Source organism: Bos grunniens, chromosome 18, assembly GCF_055505025.1.
Source record: "Bos grunniens cultivar Pamir isolate PY7600 chromosome 18, Bosgru_T2T1.0, whole genome shotgun sequence".
NCBI classification, from domain to species: domain Eukaryota; kingdom Metazoa; phylum Chordata; class Mammalia; order Artiodactyla; family Bovidae; genus Bos; species Bos grunniens.
This window is the reverse complement of record NC_141182.1, coordinates 34,563,222-34,580,178: the sequence shown is the minus strand read 5'-3', so window position 1 is coordinate 34,580,178 and position 16,957 is coordinate 34,563,222.

Here is a 16,957-nt window from a genome sequence, read left to right as displayed (position 1 = left end):
CTTTTAAGCATGTTGAATTTTCTGTTCTTTTTAAGCTGATTGTTTACAGAAATTTTCTCCCCAAGTTTTTATTTTGAAAAAAATTTTCAACAGAGAAGTTGAAAGAGGAATATATTAAATACCTGTGTTCTTTTACATAGATTCACCAGTAATTGACTTTTTGCCATATTTTTTTCTGTTTCCCTCTCCCTCTCTCCTTCCTTATATCTGTCTCACTTTTTTCCCCCGAGCCATTTAAAATCAATTTTAAACACCAGGGTATTTCACCCCTATATGTATTAGCTGAGTCCAGGCCAGTTGTCTTGTGAGAATATCCCACAGTCTGGATTTGCCTTAGTGTCTCCTCGTGATTTCATTTAGGGTAAACAGTTTTTGTGAGAACGCTACCTGAGTGAAGCTGTCTGTACCCCGGTGTGGCACAGCGGGTTACTGCTGTGTTGGTGACACTTTGATGAAGGTGTGTCCTCCATGTCTGTCAAACTGGGGTGATGCCCTTGAAGATCTTGGCTCTCAGCCGCCTTTTACACATCATTTGTAGCATCCACTGATGATCGTTTCCTAAATCAGTTACCACACTAGAAGTTCTTAAATGGTCATTTTCTTATCCCATCATCCCCTGCCTGTATCAGCTAGCATTCATCTATAAAAAAGTTTTTGTCCCTCTACCCTTCTTGTTTTCACTATGAATTTACAGTTTTGTTTTTTTAATTCAAATTGTTGTAGTCTAATAGCTCGTTCTTTTTGATGCTCAGATTGTTCCAGATTTGATGAGTGGGAGCTTCTTCAACCAGCTGTGTCCTTTTTTCCCTTTTATTGAGATACAATTCATCATTTTAGCATATTCAGGGGTTTTTAGTATGTATATTCATTATATTGTGCACCTATTACCATCATCAAACTCCAGAACATATACAATACCCCAGAAAGGAACTCCACACCTGTTAGTCCCATTTCCTTCTCCCCATTCCTAGCGACTGCAGATCTGACTGCGGATTGGCCTGTCCTGGATAGTCTACATAGGGGGGCTCATCCAACATGTGGCCTTTGTGTATCTGGTTTCTTTCATTCTAGCATGTTTTCTAAGGTCATCCATGTTGTAACATTGTATCGTTCCTTTTTATGACTGAATGATGTGCCCTTGCGTGGAAGACCATATTTTATCCATTCATAAGTTGATGCATATTCGGGTTATTTCAACTTGTTGGTTATTATGAATAAGGCTACTTGAAGATTCATATGTGAGTTTTTATGTAAGCATATGTTCTTTAAGCAGATACTTACAAGTGGAAGGGCTAAATTGGTAATTCTGTTTTAGCAGAGAATCACCAAACTTTTCCATAGCAACTGAACCACTTTCTATTCCTGCTATCAGTGTATAATGTTCTTTCTCCATATCTTGGCCAAGACTTGTTTTCTGGGAGTTTTTTGTTTGCTTTGACTATAGCTCTCCTAGTGAGTGAAATGGTATCTCAATGACTAATGATGTTGAGCATCTTTTCATCTGCTTATTGGCCATTTACATAGCCTCTTAGGAGAGGTGTCTGTTCAAATCCTTTGCCCACTTTAAAACTATTTGTCTTACTGTTGAATGGTAAGAGTTCTTTATATATTCTGGATAGTAGACTCTCAGAGATAGAGCTGTGTCCTTTTGACCCCATCATTGTTCTTTGAGCATTTCTCTACTTTCTGCCACAAAAAGGTATTCCAGGCTCACCTTGTATTTCCCCTGACCTGGCATCAGCCATTTTCCCAGGGAGTCCTGGTGCCTTTAGGGAGGGTTGGTATTTAGAAACCAAGATCTAGACCTTGGGCGTGTTCACGCTGGATGCTGTTGCCTCTAGGCCCTTTCAGTGGACATAGAATGTGTACTTTTTCACCTAAAAGTTGTTTATATATATCAGCTCAGTTCATGATTGTTGTTTATGGCTACACAGTACTTGGTTATGCGGATGTACCGTAGTTTATTGAACCAGTCTCTTGTAGACAGGCATTTGGGACATTGCCAGTCTTTTTGTTTTTAGATAACACTGCAGCTAGTAACCTTGTGCATGTGTTGCTTTTATCTGTGGAGATGCATCTTCAGGGTAAATTCCTAGTTGTGGCTCTTCTCATTAAAAGGTAAATGTAGTTTGTTTTGGTTTTAAATTTTATGTGACTTCCTTTACTGCATTACTCGTTTTTGTTTTGTTTTTTTTTTTTCCTTTTCTTGTTTCTTTTTGTTTTGGCCGACCGTGCTGTGGGATCCTAGTTCCCCGGCCAGGGATCGAACCCAGGCTCTTGCCGGTGAGAGCTCAGAGTCCTAACCACTAGGCTGCCAGGAAATCCCCAAGTAAATGTAGTTTTTGTTAAATGTTTCAGCGTCCTCCTTTTCATAAAGATCACATCATTCTGTACACCTGTCAGCAGCTGTGGAAATTATTAACTTGTTATATTTTGGCCTAAAATTTAGGAAGTTTTGTGAGTAGAGTTTGTAAATAGAGTTTACTTTATGTGATGATGCCAGTAATTCCTCTAGATGTTTTATGTAAATTGATTTAGTCTTTACAAAAACCCTCTAGAATCAAACTAAACATGGATAGGTTAGGCAGCTACCAGGGTCAGAGCCAGAATTTGAACCCAGTCAGTGGAGCTATGCTTGAATTCATTGTGCTTATTTTTAAAGCAAATGGGGAAAATAAAAGCGATTGAAAGTGTTTTCATCCATCATCGTAAACATGCATGGCACTCCGCTACGGCCCTTCCCGTTTTCTGTCGGGGATGAAGGAGTCCTTGTTAGGTGGGGAAAAGCATGGCAGAGAATGCACCCAAAGGAAAAGCACACAGCACACCTATGCAGAGCGGGCGGGGCTGCAGTCAGCTACTGCGCTGAGAAAGTCAGGTTGGAATGCCTGCCGCTCCCCTTGGAAGGATCTCTGCTTCTTAGGTATGAGTGATTTGGTGGGTCATGAGTGGTAAGGGCTCCTGGCAGGCCCTGAGATGTAGACCTTCATCAGTGCAGATACTCTGGAATGTATGGGAGAGGCCAGCCTGCCTGTCTGCCTGCCTGGTGGCCTTCACACACACTGCGCACCGCTGCCACCACCCCCGTTCCCTCTCCGGCCACCTGTGGACTGGGGACAGCACGTGCAGTGAGGCAGCTAGAATGCTGGGGAGTAGGTTCCAATCCTGGTGTTTCCTCTGACTTTATGGAAGTCTCATCACTTTTGAATCAGGCAAGTAACAGGCTAGGCAGATCAAGAAGTAGAACAAGAAAACAGTGAGGCTTGGGGAACTTCACCCCTCTTAGGCCTTCATAGTAAAGTGGGGATAAAATTTCTTCCTAGTCGTTGTGAGCATTAGAGGAGGCACACAAGTGCCTGGAATGTGGTAGGTCCTCAGTGTGATGGTTGGCCCTGAAAATACCTCTAGGAAACTCCAGTGAGTGTTGTTCCAGCAACCCCTTTGTATCCCTGTAGAATCTACCCTATCCATTTGTGGGGTTTCACGGTTAGTAGTCTAAAGATCGGAAAAGGCAATGGCACCCCACTCCAGTACTCTTGCCTGGAAAATCCCATGGATGGAGGACCCTGGAAGGCTGAGGGTTGGACACGACTGAGCGACTTCACTTTCACTTTTCACTTTCATGCATTGGAGAAGGAAATGGCATCCCACTCCAGTGTTACTGCCTGGAGAATACTAGGGATGGGAGAGCCTGGTGGGCTCCCGTCTATGGGGTCACACAGAGTCGGACATGACTGAAGCGACTTAGCAGCAGCAGCAGTCTAAAGATCGTCTCATCTCTGAAGAAAATAGAGGTTGGAGGGATGGATATCCTGTAGCTGCTTGTCTGGTCCTGTTCCCATGGGATCCCACAGCAGAGCCTTGGGTTCTGAAGGCAAGGACACTGCTTGGTACTTGGTGCTGTGTGCCTTCCCCTGTGAAGGCCTGCAGATAAGCACCAGGATGCGGAGTGCTGTCTTGATGCTCTTTCTGACTTGCTGGGGGAGGCACAGATGGTGAGTTCTGACTAGGAGGAGACGGAGATGACAGGCCTGTGGCAGGGTTGTTGGGAGCAGGAGGAAGAAGCCAAAACTCCCACCATGGGTGGACATTGCTTCCTGCTGGTACACAGAGCCAGACTCCAGTTGAGGCATAGCCCAGAAGTCTCTCCCTGGGCTCTAACTGAGGGACTCGCAGCTTGATGGGAGAGGAGACACTGCTGAGGCAGCAGGGGGTTTAGAGGCCAGGAATGGGGCAGGGGTGGCCACCAGATAACTGGGAACCAGGATGGCTGTGTGGGAGGGTTGAGAAGTCACGAGGTCCTTTCCCCAACCTTGGCCAGCATTTCAGACAAGAAGAACCTAACCTTTAAAGTGTTTCTAATCTTGTGAAGAAATTTCTATGTGGGTAAAGTTAAAATCAACTTTTGTTTTCCATCTTGATTGTTCTCATCAAGCAACTCAAGATAAATCACAGGAGCAATACAAGATGTTTTCATTTATGTTTTTCATTTATGATTTATTAATTTATGTCAAAGATGTTTTCCTGGAACATTTAACTGAGCTTCCTCTTTGGGTGTAGGACTAAGTCAACATTCCTAAATGACTGTCAGCTTTCACCGTCTTCCTCAGCCTGCCTCTGCACAAACCCACCAACCCCATCAGCTTCTCTGTGGGACTATTCTAAAGTCCTTGAAAGGTAAACACGATGTGAACCTCAGATTTTAAGCATCTTAAGTTTCGTGTGGGGAAGAATTTAACAATTTAAACTATGTCCCTGTTGAAGGCAGTAATTTATTTTAAAGAGTGGGGGGTGCTTTGGCACATCTGTCAGCAGCCTGTGGCATGTTACATCTGTCCTTGATACTTAAAATATTTGGCAGCATTTTACTGTGAATCCATTTCTGACCTACTCAGAATCATCTAACAAATGCTGGCCCGGAATGAATCCTTGGAGTCCATGGGAAACGAAACAGTGTCACTGTTTATGTATACAGACGATATGTGTGTGGTGAGGAGGTATTTCCAAGGTTCCAATTAGCACCAGGTGGCTTTGCGCCCTGCAGGCCCATCTGAGCAGATCCATTCTCTGTTCCAGCAGAGCTGTGGGAGGCCAGCAGGCGGCAAGGCTTTGCTCTATAGTAAAGCAACTGCTGGTACGGCCCCAAGTTGGGGTACAGGCCCTGCCCCTCTCGGGCAGCCTTGCTCTTGACATTGCTCTTTGCATCTGTGAAGGCCTAAATCTAGGTTTCCCAGAGTGTTCTCTGGCCATGTCATAGTATAGGCAGTCAAGAAGGATTGCAGGACTCAGGTTTAACTCAGTGGAAACAGGTTTTCAGTCTTGATTTGTTTCACAGGGGACTGGGTAGGTGTGACTCTTCAGAAGGCTCAAATGTGGGCGTTCCCGGCTGACCATGACTGTGGACAACCTCCGGGTTCCACAGAACACCCTTTGAGAACATCCACATGCAGGGTTTTTAAGGCTGGGTCAAGGTCCATGTTATCATGACTCGTGGAATTTGGATGCTGGTGATCTTTGCATGTGGCTTCTTGATATCCCCTTTCCTGCCCCACCTTCTCTTCCCTCTCACTGCCCCAGGGGGGATCAGCTTCTGTAGACTGGTGAGTTTGTCATAACTAGGACAACTGCTGGGAGGTTTTCCCCCTGGGAGTAGGTTTCTCCAGTAGCTCTCACGGCCATCGTGGTCCTAGGCACAAAAGGAGTACAGCAGACACAGTTGGCTGTGGGTCCTTAAGGGGGAGCATCACCAGCACAGCCTCAGACCAGCCGTTTGGCCCACGCTTGGAACCAGAAGTGTTTCTGGCATTGAGCTGAACTGGAGCTGCTCTGACATACAAGGAACCATGGCCCACAGTTCCAGTCTGGACACCTGGGCGGTCTCAGCTGTGAACCCTGAGACAGGAGGACTTAGGTGACAAGTCACTTAACCCCTCTGAGTCTTAGCATCTTCATCTGGAAAGCGGTGAGCAGATTCTCACCTGCCTCACAAGGAGGCTAGATGCATTGAAATGGACATGCAGCACAGCGCCTGGTGTGCAGACCATCTTGAAACAGCCAACCCTGTACCAGCTGTGTGAGAGACACACCTTAGTTTTTGAAAAGGTCTTAGAAATCGTAACTTTCAAGGTGGGTAAATAAGACCAGGGAGGGAAATGACTTGTCCAGGTCACACAGAAGAGAGCAAAGTTGTGACTGAGAATCCAAGAGTCATTGCTGCCCTGTCCCTGCTTCCTCTACACAATTGTCTGCCTCTTCTCCACCCAGCCGAGCTAAACACCAGGTCTTAAATCCAAAGAAAGAAATTGCTAGTTTAGACTGTGAGCAAGAGAGTTATTTTAGGGCAGGCACACTTTCAGCACACTATAAATTCCATCACCTGGGCAACTGCCTGATTTCTTGGGCAAGGCAGCACTCCACCATCTGCGTGCGTGGGCACCTGAATACATGGTGAGGTATGGGGTTTCCTGGGGCCTCCTCCTTGCTCCTCCTCAGCTACCACTGCCCTCTCCCAGGGAACCGTGGGCAAGAGAGGGTGACTCAAGATGCTGGTGATGGAGGGGAACAAGGTGAGCCTTCCCCGCAGGGCTTACAGTCTGCTGGGAGCAACAGACACCTGCCGTCTCTACCACCACAGTCAGCTCTCTGCTCCAAATAAACACTGAGGTCTTTGTGGTCTTCCTGTTCCCCACTGACTTGCCCCTACAGCCTTTAGGTGGGCAGAACGTGGTAGGTCAGGGTGGGGTGGGGTGGTGACCCCCAGGCTGGGTTTGGAACGTGAGAGTGTCCCCGTGGGTGAGAATGAGGGAATGGCCTGGTATGGAGCATTAACCTGAGCAGGCTGAGGAGGGCAGCTACCTGCCCAGGGCAGGGCTTGGGCGGGACACTGATGTCAGAGCCCAAGTCAGGTGAGGAGAGCAAGCCTACCAGAGAGAGGGTGGCATGGAGCTGACCTGGCTCAGGCTGTCAGTGCAGGTGGGGTGAGGAGAGCATCCACAGGAGGTGTCAGAAACTGAGGCAGGTGAAGGGAGCCTCCACAGGAGAAGGTGGCCTGGCATGGGGCTGCATGGTAGGGGCGCATCTGGGTAGGGGAGGGAGTGATGGGATGGATAAACGCAGAGGCATGGATCAAGCAAATTACCAGATGAAAGAGTAGCCAGGGTCCTCAGGGCCGGAGAAGGGAGTTACAAAGAATGAAAAGAGGAAACTAGAATGTTGAATTGGAGTTGGACATAGTGTTATGAACTCATTTTCATGCCGAGAGAGAACAAATATAGATGTAAGTATGTGCGTGTATGTGTGTGTGTTTATATACATACACATTCCCTAGCTGGTTGCACTGATAGCTCAGGCCTGGGAGCAGCAACAGCCCACTGAACATACCTCAGGTCCAGATTCATTTTCGAGGTAACCTTTTTCCAAAAAAGTCAGGGCTGAAATAAGAAAAGTATAAGTGAGCTTGGACATGTATGCCAGACAGAAAGGGCTCAGAGCAATGGAGACGTGTCCCAAAAGAAAAAAAACAGCAGTCCAGTGGCCAGGTTTGAGGGGCAATTTGAGCATTAAAAAAATTTGTAATGGATTGCAACCCATTTTAAAAAAAAGTCGTGAGCCTATATTTATATAAATTAATTCAAAGTTTAATAAGAAACAGCATTCCCCGCCTCCTCAAAATTTCAATGGATGTGATTTCTTTGGTGGGTTATAATTCATTACAGTCAGTACTTAATTTCATTGCTCACAGATTTATTTGTTCATTACAAGAGGGGGGTGGGGAAGAGTAACAGTGGAGAACAAGCCTGGGAGACCCAAGCCTAATCCCTAGAAGTAAATGCCATTAGTAATATAAGTGTCAGTATCAGTTCAGTTGCTCCATCATGTCCGACTCTGCGACCCCATGGATTGCAGCATGCCAGGCTTCTCTGTCCATCATCATCTCCTGGAGCCTGCTCAAACTCATGCCCACTGAATCAGTGATGCCATCCAGCCATCTCATCCTCTCTCGTCCCCTTCTCCTCCTGCCTTCAATCTTTCCCAGCATCAGGGTTTTTTCTCATGAGTCAGTTTTTCACATCAGGTGGCCGAAATATTGGAGCTTCAGCTTCAGCATCAGTCTTTCCAATGAATATTCAGGACTGATATCCTTTAGGATTGACTGGTTTGATCTTGCAGTCCAAGGGACTCTCAAAAGTCTTCTCCAGTGCCACAGTTAAAAGTCATCAATTCTTTGGCCTCAGCCTTTTTTATTGTCCGGCTCTCATGTCCCTACATGACTACTGGAAAAACCATAGTTTTGACTATACAGACTTTTGTAAGCAAAGTAATGTCATTGACAGTTGGATGGTAGTAATGTATCTTGAGTAACTTTCAGGTTTTGATGGTTGTATTTTGGTAAAGCAAGAAAACATCTGTTTGTAGTATTTGAGGTGATGTGGTGTTAGGTTGGCAACTTACTCTCAAATAGTTTGGGGTGGGGGGGAGTTCTTTGTACTGTACCTACAACTTTTCTGGAGGCTGTTTTCAAATACATTTAATTCAAACAAACCACCTTTGAGTCTGCCCATGTATGTGGACTGAAGAGTCAGGTGATATGACATTTAGGCCATTCATGCTGCTGCTGCTGCTGCTAAATTGCTTCAGTCGTGTCCGACTCTGTGCGACCCCATAGACAGCAGCCCACCTGGCTCCCCCGTCCCTGGGATTCTCCAGGCAAGAACACTGGAGTGGGTTGCCATTTCCTTCTTCAATGCATGAAAGTGAAAAGTGAAAGTGAAGTCGCTCAGTCATGTCTGACCCTCAGCGACCCCATGGACTACAGCCTACCAGGCCTCTCCATCCATGGGATTTTCCAGGCAAGAGTACTGGAGTGGGGTGCCATTGCCTTCTCCTCAGGCCATTCATAGTAACTCCTAGAACCTTTCCACTTCTTTCTGTTTTTCTCAGCTCACATTTCATTCTTCCTCCCCAAGTCTCCTGGCTTTCCACACTTTGCCCTTGGCATGTCCTACCATCATGCTTTCCTGCCCACTCTGGTCGTTTACCTAAGTCCCGTCTGTTTTCCTGCCCAAGGATCCAGAGGCCTCCATGCCCCTTCTAAGAACCAGGTCAAAGAACTGGAGCATTTCTGGCTGCCCCCTGGCTTTCCCTGAGTAGGTCTGGGGACCCCCTAGGCATCCAGAGAAGTATTCTTAGGGGCCTCTGAGACCTTTCTTCTTTCAAAGAGCTCTGTACATTTTTCAGGATAACAAGCTCTAGTACCCATTTGATACAGCAGAGATAGGACTTTGAATTATTCATTGGTACTTCATTTTCACCCATATCCAATCATGTCAGCTCCCTGCTTAAAGAGCACAGTGCGGCTCCGATGGCTCCCTTGACTGCAGGGGCCTGCAGTATCTGCCCTTGCCCCCGCCCTTCACATACCTTTTGACCCCTTTCTGTCTGAACAAGAGCCCAAACCGCTCCCCTCTTTCTGAACCTCTACAGCCTTTCCATCAGGGCCTTTTCTCAGGCTGGGTCCTCTTTCCAGAATGCCTTGCTTGTTCAGGATGGTGACAACAATAAAGAGTAAACATTTGCTGAGTGCCTCCTTTGTCTCAGACACGATGCTAGAGCCTTTACAAGGTACAGATGAGGAGACTGAGGCTCACAGATGTTCACAACTTGTCTGAGGTCATGCAGCCAGTGAATACAATCCTGTGTTCCACAAATGCTTCTTTGCACATCCACCCCACGTCTGGCCCTGAGCCAGCAGAGGATACAACAGAGAGGCCTTTGCCCTCTCGAAGCTCATGGTCAGAGACCGATGGGTAAACAGTGAGTCATAACACAGTATTATAAACACTGTGATGCAAGGAGCCATGGAAGCCAGGGCCGGAGCACCTGACACAGCCTGGGAATGCAGGAAGGTGTTCCTGATATGTGGGACATAGCCCTCTGCTGTTTTGAGGTTTAAATGCTTTAATATGTGAGAACAAGTAGAGCAGTATCTGGCATGTAGAAAGCATGGTAAGAGTGCCACTTCCTCTTCCCATCCTCTTCTTCCTCTTCCTCTTGGCCTTATAAGGGAATGGATGTTTTTAATGTGGAAGGGGGCACAGCAGGTGAGATTATAAGTTACATTCTGGCCTAATGGAATTCAGGACACCCAAGGGTGACTTCTAGTGGGAGAAAGGTCATAGGAAAGAGGATGAAGCTAGCACCCTGAGGAACGCCGAACGCTAGGAGCTAAGGCCATAAAGATGACTGACGAGAGCCACCAGAGAGATGGGAGGAAAATCAAGAGAGCCCGGGGCTGTCTGTGCCATGCAGGGAGATTGTCACAAGAAGGCAGAAGCACTTGGCAGGATCACATGCTGCTTGGGGAACGCCTCCTCAGCTTTCGAGACGCAGTGTGACTCCGCGAAGCTTTCTCTTCCTCTCTCACCCTGGGCGACTGTACTGGCCTTGTAGTCCTGTATATATGGTAGCAGCAGATTCCTGTTCCCCACCTTAGGGCCTAAGTATCAGACTCTTGGGGGACGTCCTGAAAATCTACCCCTTGAGTGAATCCTGTGCACATTAAAGTCTGCAGATGCCTGCTTTCTAGAGACAAAAATCCCAGGGTAGGATTCTCATTGGCTCAACCTAGGTCCCAGGCCCACCCTGAGCCCGTCTGGGTAAAAGGGAACCCTGATTGGTCATTCTTGGGTCAGGTGCCGACTCTTCCCAGGTGAAGATCACCTGGATCACCTGGAAGGTGGGAGGTGGACGCTGGAGTAGAAGAGGAATGGCCCCGGAATGTGAGAGCTGCTGTTACTAGGAGCAGGGATCGTGGTGGACAGACAAGTCCTCTGTGCTTCCACAGTTCTTTTCAGAGAGCCTCCAAGCTCCAGCATGTGGTTTGGGCACCAGGCGTGGGTGGGTGGGGGGTGGGCCATCAGCAAAGATTTACTTTATGTGTCTCGACTCCTGGCTAACCTGGGCAGCCCCTGGAGGCTCACAGGCTAGTTTAGCCAGCCCAGGCCGGGGGGGGCCACAGGTATCGGAGGTAAGTGTAGGCAGTGTCCCCGTTCCCTTGTAGCCACACTTTCCTCTTTCTTCCCCAGAAAACCTTTCCCCTGCGCCTGCCCTGGGAAGAGAAGGGGAGGGGGGAAGGCAGCCAGGGAGAAGCCAAGCAGCTGCTGAGTGGGCCAATCTTCCCCTGAATCATCAGGTGCCAGCAGGGTGTGGAGGTGGCAGGTACCACAAACTGGGGTCCCACCGAGGGTGGGATTCCACTGGAGGCCCCCATGAGGGGTGCAGATGGTTTGGCCCGGGTTGTCCTTGGTCATAGGAACTGAAGGAATGTCAAACTGGAAAATCCCAGTGAGCACTATTTTTAGAGGAGACTTGGAGAGCATTTTTCCGGCTGAAGGGACAAGTTCTTTCAGAAGCAGCAGTTAACTCTAACCCCTGAACCGCTCCCGCTTGGAATCAGCCCAGGCCCTCCAGGCTCATGGGAACACTTGAGGTTGGGGTTGGGGGTGGGGTGTTTAATGGGGGAGGGGATTATCGACTCCTTTCAAACATGGAAAGAGGTTGTTTATTTTGACATCTTTGAGTCAAATCCTTCAGACATTAGGAGTTTATACCAGAACCTTTCTTTAAAAGTAGAGAATCATTTCAGGCCAAGCTCATAGTCTGGAAACATTAAACATGATTTTCTTGGGTGTTCGCATCATGCTTAATAATTGTTCATGATCAACTTAGTCTTCGCACTACCTGCTTTATGCTTGCAGTGTTCTACTTAACTACCACTGTCTTATGTTTTTCTGTTTGAGGTAGAATTCTCTTGGGATCCTGCTAATTACTGAGCTTATTAAAAGTGGTAGATTAGATCTACTGCTTAATTGAAGTCACAGGAAAAGCTACCCCAGCCCCCAGCACTCAGGGGGTTGCCCTGGGGAGGGGCCTCAGTAAGAAACAAAGGGAAATTGGAAGCCCTTCTCTCCTCACCATCATCAGGCAATGCCTTCAGGGACAGGGACCCCAGTTGGGGAAGGTGTTTTGCTCCCAGCCTTTCATGGAATTTAGAATCTAAAGCCCTTGTAGTACCAATGCTTTTGAGGTTAATACTCTCCAAGGAATCCATGTGCTTGGGGAGGACAGCTAGAGTCGAGTCCCCCAGATCTGGAGGTGGTTGCCTTTGGGCTGAATGAGAAGCTTGGCAAGAGGTCAGGCCTGATGCAGGTAAAGCAGTGGATACTGGGGCATAGCGTGCACCTTCAGACGTTAAAGAGTTTATTCCAGTACCTTTTCTTTGGAAGAGCCCCTGATGCTGGGAAAGCTTGAGGGCAGGGGGAGAAGGGGACATCAGAGGACGAGAGGGTTGGATGGCATCAACGACTCAATGGATATGAGTTCAATCAAACTCCAAGAGATAGTGAAGGACAGGGAAGCCTGGAGTGCTGCAGTCCATGGGGTCGCAAAGAGTCAGACACAACTGAGCAACTGAACAACAAAGGATGCTGTGCTTTGAGCAGCTCTTTCACAATGAGTTCATGGACTGAGCTAAGAATCAGCATTGTATTTGCTGGCAGAGGCTATCCACTGGCAGCAATGAGTGAAGTAGCATCTGGTTCCTTCATCAATCTCTTCTGAGTCTGGTTTCCTTGAGTAAGCCCTGGATAGGTGGACCAGATGCTGGAACCCAGGGACCTGAGGGCTACCCACCTCTCTGTCATTTCTTATCTTCATTTTGTCTTCAGCATTTGCAGATACCTGGAGGCACAGCTCTAGCCATAAGCTCATGCTCTATTACAGTTGACCACTTGAGGAAGGCAACGGAGCCAAGTTTTATGTACTATGTGGGATTCCCAATAACGCCCATTGAAAGTCTGTGAACTTTTGTTAAAAACCAGAAGGAAAAATTTCAAATCTGTCCCTGGAACTAAAAATAAGTGTAGGCTAGTGTCCAGGAACAGGGAACAGTTAATGAGGACTGGAGAGGAGCCTCCAGTCTTGCTTCCGCTCAGTCTATCTCTTTTGATGAAGCCAAGACAACATTCTAGAGGGAGGAGTCACTCTTCTGTTTAACACTGCTTAATCTATCCTCAAGCTGGAATCAAGATTGCTGGGAGAAATATCAATAACCTCAGATATGCAGATGACACCACCCTTATGGCAGAAAGTGAAGAGGAACTAAAAAGCCTTTTGATGAAGGTGAAAGAGGAGAGTGAAAAAGTTGGCTTAAAGCTCAACATTCAGAAAACAAAGATCATGGCATCCAGTCCCATCACTTCATGGGAAATAGATGGGGAAACAGTGGAAACAGTGTCAGACTTTATTTTTCTGGGCTCCAAAATCACTGTAGATGGTGACTACAACCATGAAATTAAAAGATGCTTACTCCTTGGAAGGAAAGTTATGACCAACCTAGATAGCATATTCAAAAGCAGAGACATTCCTTTGCCAACAAAGGTCCATCTAGTCAAGGCTATGGTTTTTCCTGCAGTCATGTATGGATGTGAGAGTTGGACTGTGAAGAAAGCTGAGCGCTAAAGAATTGATGCTTTCGAACTGTGGTGTTGGAGAAGACTCTTGAGAGTCCCTTGGACTGCAAGGAGATCCAACCAGTCCATTCTAAAGGAGATTAGCCCTGGGTGTTCTTTGGAAGGAATGATGCTGAAGCTGAAATTCCAGTACTTTGGCCACCTCATGCGAAGAGTTGACTCATTGGAAAAGACTCTGATGCTGGGAGGGATTGGGGGCAGGAGGAAAAGGGGATGACAGAGGATGAGATGGCTGGATGGCATCACTGACTCGATGGACATGAGTCTGAGTGAACTCCAGGAGTTGGTGATGGACAGGGAGGCCTGGTGTGCTGCGATTCATGGGGTCACAGAGTCAGACACGACTGAGCGACTGAACTGAACTGAACTGAACTGAATCTATCCTCTCACATGGCCCCTGAGGCCCTGCAGGGGACGCCCAAAGCCACCTTTCACCCTCTTCATTGTGCTTTGCTTTCTCACTTATCTCTGGGTCTTTGTGCATGTTGTTCCCTCTTTCTGAAACACTTTTCCACCAATCCTTGTCATCTCTTTGCCTTGCTAGCTGCTCTTCCTATTTCACACTTCAGCTGAAATTCTGACCCACAGACTCAGTGAAATCCTTCCTGGAAATTCCCTTACCACCATGAACAATACACAGCACATTTTACTGGTTTTAATGCTTGCTCCCCATGTCTGTGCTGGCAGGGATGATATCAAATACTCAAGTTTCTTTTTTAAAAATCATTTAAAATCTAGCATTTATTAAAATTATATGAACACATAAAAATTACATGAACATATCATTGAGAGAATCAAATAGTTCTACAAGGCCTATAACCCCCATTACATTTCCTGCTTCCCAGAACTGACATTTTTAAACTTTTAACCAATCGTATTCAACATTATATGGGAAGTCCCTTTACCATTATCTTTTTAATTGACATGCATATGTCTGCTACCTCTTGAGTTTTAAGCATGTCTGATGAGTATTTAGGTCTCTTGCCCATCTTCCCCTTCTCCCTATCACACATTGACACATTCTATCTCTCCTAATATGTCCTTTCTTCCTAATATGACCAGGTACTGTGGTTAGATCAGCACTCATTGTTCACATTGTTATAATTATGCAGGTATTATTCACCTGTGATTTACCATACTTCTTTTCTATGTATTATTTTATTTCCCCACAGTTCATCTATGACTATTTCCTTAATTTTCTGTGCATTTATCCCTATATGTGTGTGCGTGCTCAGTTACTCAGTCGTGCCTGACTCTTTGCGACCCCATGGACTATAGCCCATCAAGCTCTCCTGTCCATAGGATTTTCCCAACAAGGATAATGGAGTGGGTTGCCATTTTCTCCTCCAGGGGGTCTTCCCAACCCAGGGATCAAACCCACGTCTCCTGCATTGGCAGGCAGATTCTTTACCATTGAGCCACCTGGGAAGCCCACATTTATCACTAATTTGTCTGAAAACTTTATTGAAACTATGAATCTTTTTTTTCTGTATATTCAGACACATTCTTACTGTGTTAGCCAAAAAGTTCTTTGGGTAAGACGGTGAAAAACCTGAATGAACTTTTTGGCGAACCGAATAATTTCATCTTGAAGATGTCTCCTGAAGCCTCTAGCTTCTCTAATCTGGTCTGGTCAACCCCCAGCCCTGCTGCACAGGGGCCTATGTCCCCTTCACCATAAGGACTCTTATCACCTCTCTTGAGGCTGCATCCACCCTTTCCTGGATCCCATATCCTCTGCTGCTTTGGTTTAAATCCTTGTACTCATGGTGTTCTCCTCCAGCAGCCTCCTGAGAAGAGACAGAAGGAGTCTTTCATGTCCAAAGAGTCTTTCATAAGTCATCATACCCAGTTGATACTCCAGTTGGAATCATACTTCTAAGTGGGCATCATTTTTCCTCAGGATATGGAATGATTTACTCCATTCCCTTGAACCTCCCTAAGTTGCTTTTGAAAGGTCTGATGCCTTTCTTTCTTTCTTTCTTTCTTGATGCCTTTCTGATTCCTGATCCTTTATAATGAAACCTGCTCAGTTCTCTGGAATCTTGAAGCTCTTCTGTTTGCCCCAGTGATCTGATATATCTGATGCTGGTCCATGTTGATTCATTGTGCTGGGCACTGATGGGTCCTTTAAATCCAAAACTCATATCCTTTGGTTCTGTAAACATGTTCCTGAATTATTATTTTTTGTTTTCTTCCCTCCATATTCTCTGTTCTAACTTTATGAGAGTCTTATTATTCTATTAATCTCTTGGACTATTCCTCTAATTTTCTTTTCTCTCATTTTCTACCTCTTTGTCTTTTGATTCTTTTTCCTGTGAGATTTTCTTTAACTCATAATGAATTAAAATTTGTTTTGCTTTCATATTATTTAATATCCAAGGACACAAACACATATAATTTTTAATATGGTACCCCCTACCCTCAACTGTGCCTAGTGTTCCCTAGCTAAGGGACTTTCTGTCTTACCTTCTCTAGAGAAAAAAGTTCTAGTTGTGGGGGATGGGCAAGGGAGGGGATCCAGGAATCCATTTGCTACTTAAAAGATTTTCAGTTGGGTTTTTTTTAGTTTGTTTTTTAGATTTCTGCTTTCACCCCCACTTCTCGATGTGCTTGGTGATGTCATGATTCCCAAGCCTTTTTTCCTGTGATATGACCTAGGATGCATTTCAGCCTTCCCCTGTACCAGCTTAGGGTTTAGCTTTCTTGGATCTGCTGAGTCATTTACCACTTGCCCCTTTGCTCTTCTGCTTCCAACATTTTGTTGCCATTGTCTCCTCTCTCATTCTTTGTCCCTGTGGTTTTATGCCTTTAAAACATAAATCCGTGTAACTGTCATTTCACTGGGATTTGGGAAGAAAGCAGAGGCCAGAGCCTGCATCCAGTCATTCAACTTATCTTTCACTGGCAATCTCCAGGTCTTAACATATCCTTTAGCATAGAAGTGCCCAGTAAATATTTGTTGGTTGGATAGAGTTTTAGAGTCCTTGTCTTTCCAATCTTTGGTAACCAAAAGGTGAGAGCCGTTTAAACTGAGATCACCTTAGTTATCGCATTTACTGCTTCTCACTTCACAACCTCATCTGAAATATATACTAGGCAATGGATGTGAATTTGGGTAGGCTCCAGGGGTTGGTGATGGACAGGGAGGCCTGGCCTGCTGCGGTTCATGGGGTCGCAAAGACTCGGACACGACTGAGCAACTGAACTGAACTGAACAGCGTGTAGTGAAAAAAAATTGGACGTGAGCTTGCTCTGTCCACCAACTGTGTGGCCTGGGACTACCAGTCTGAAACCTTAGTCGAGTCTTCTGTAAAATGGGAATGACACTTTCAAGTGTCTTCCTCAGTGCCCAGAGCATGATAAGCTCTAACTATTTGAGGTGTGGAAGGGTTCAATACCAAAGCGACAATTCTTAGAAAGTCAGT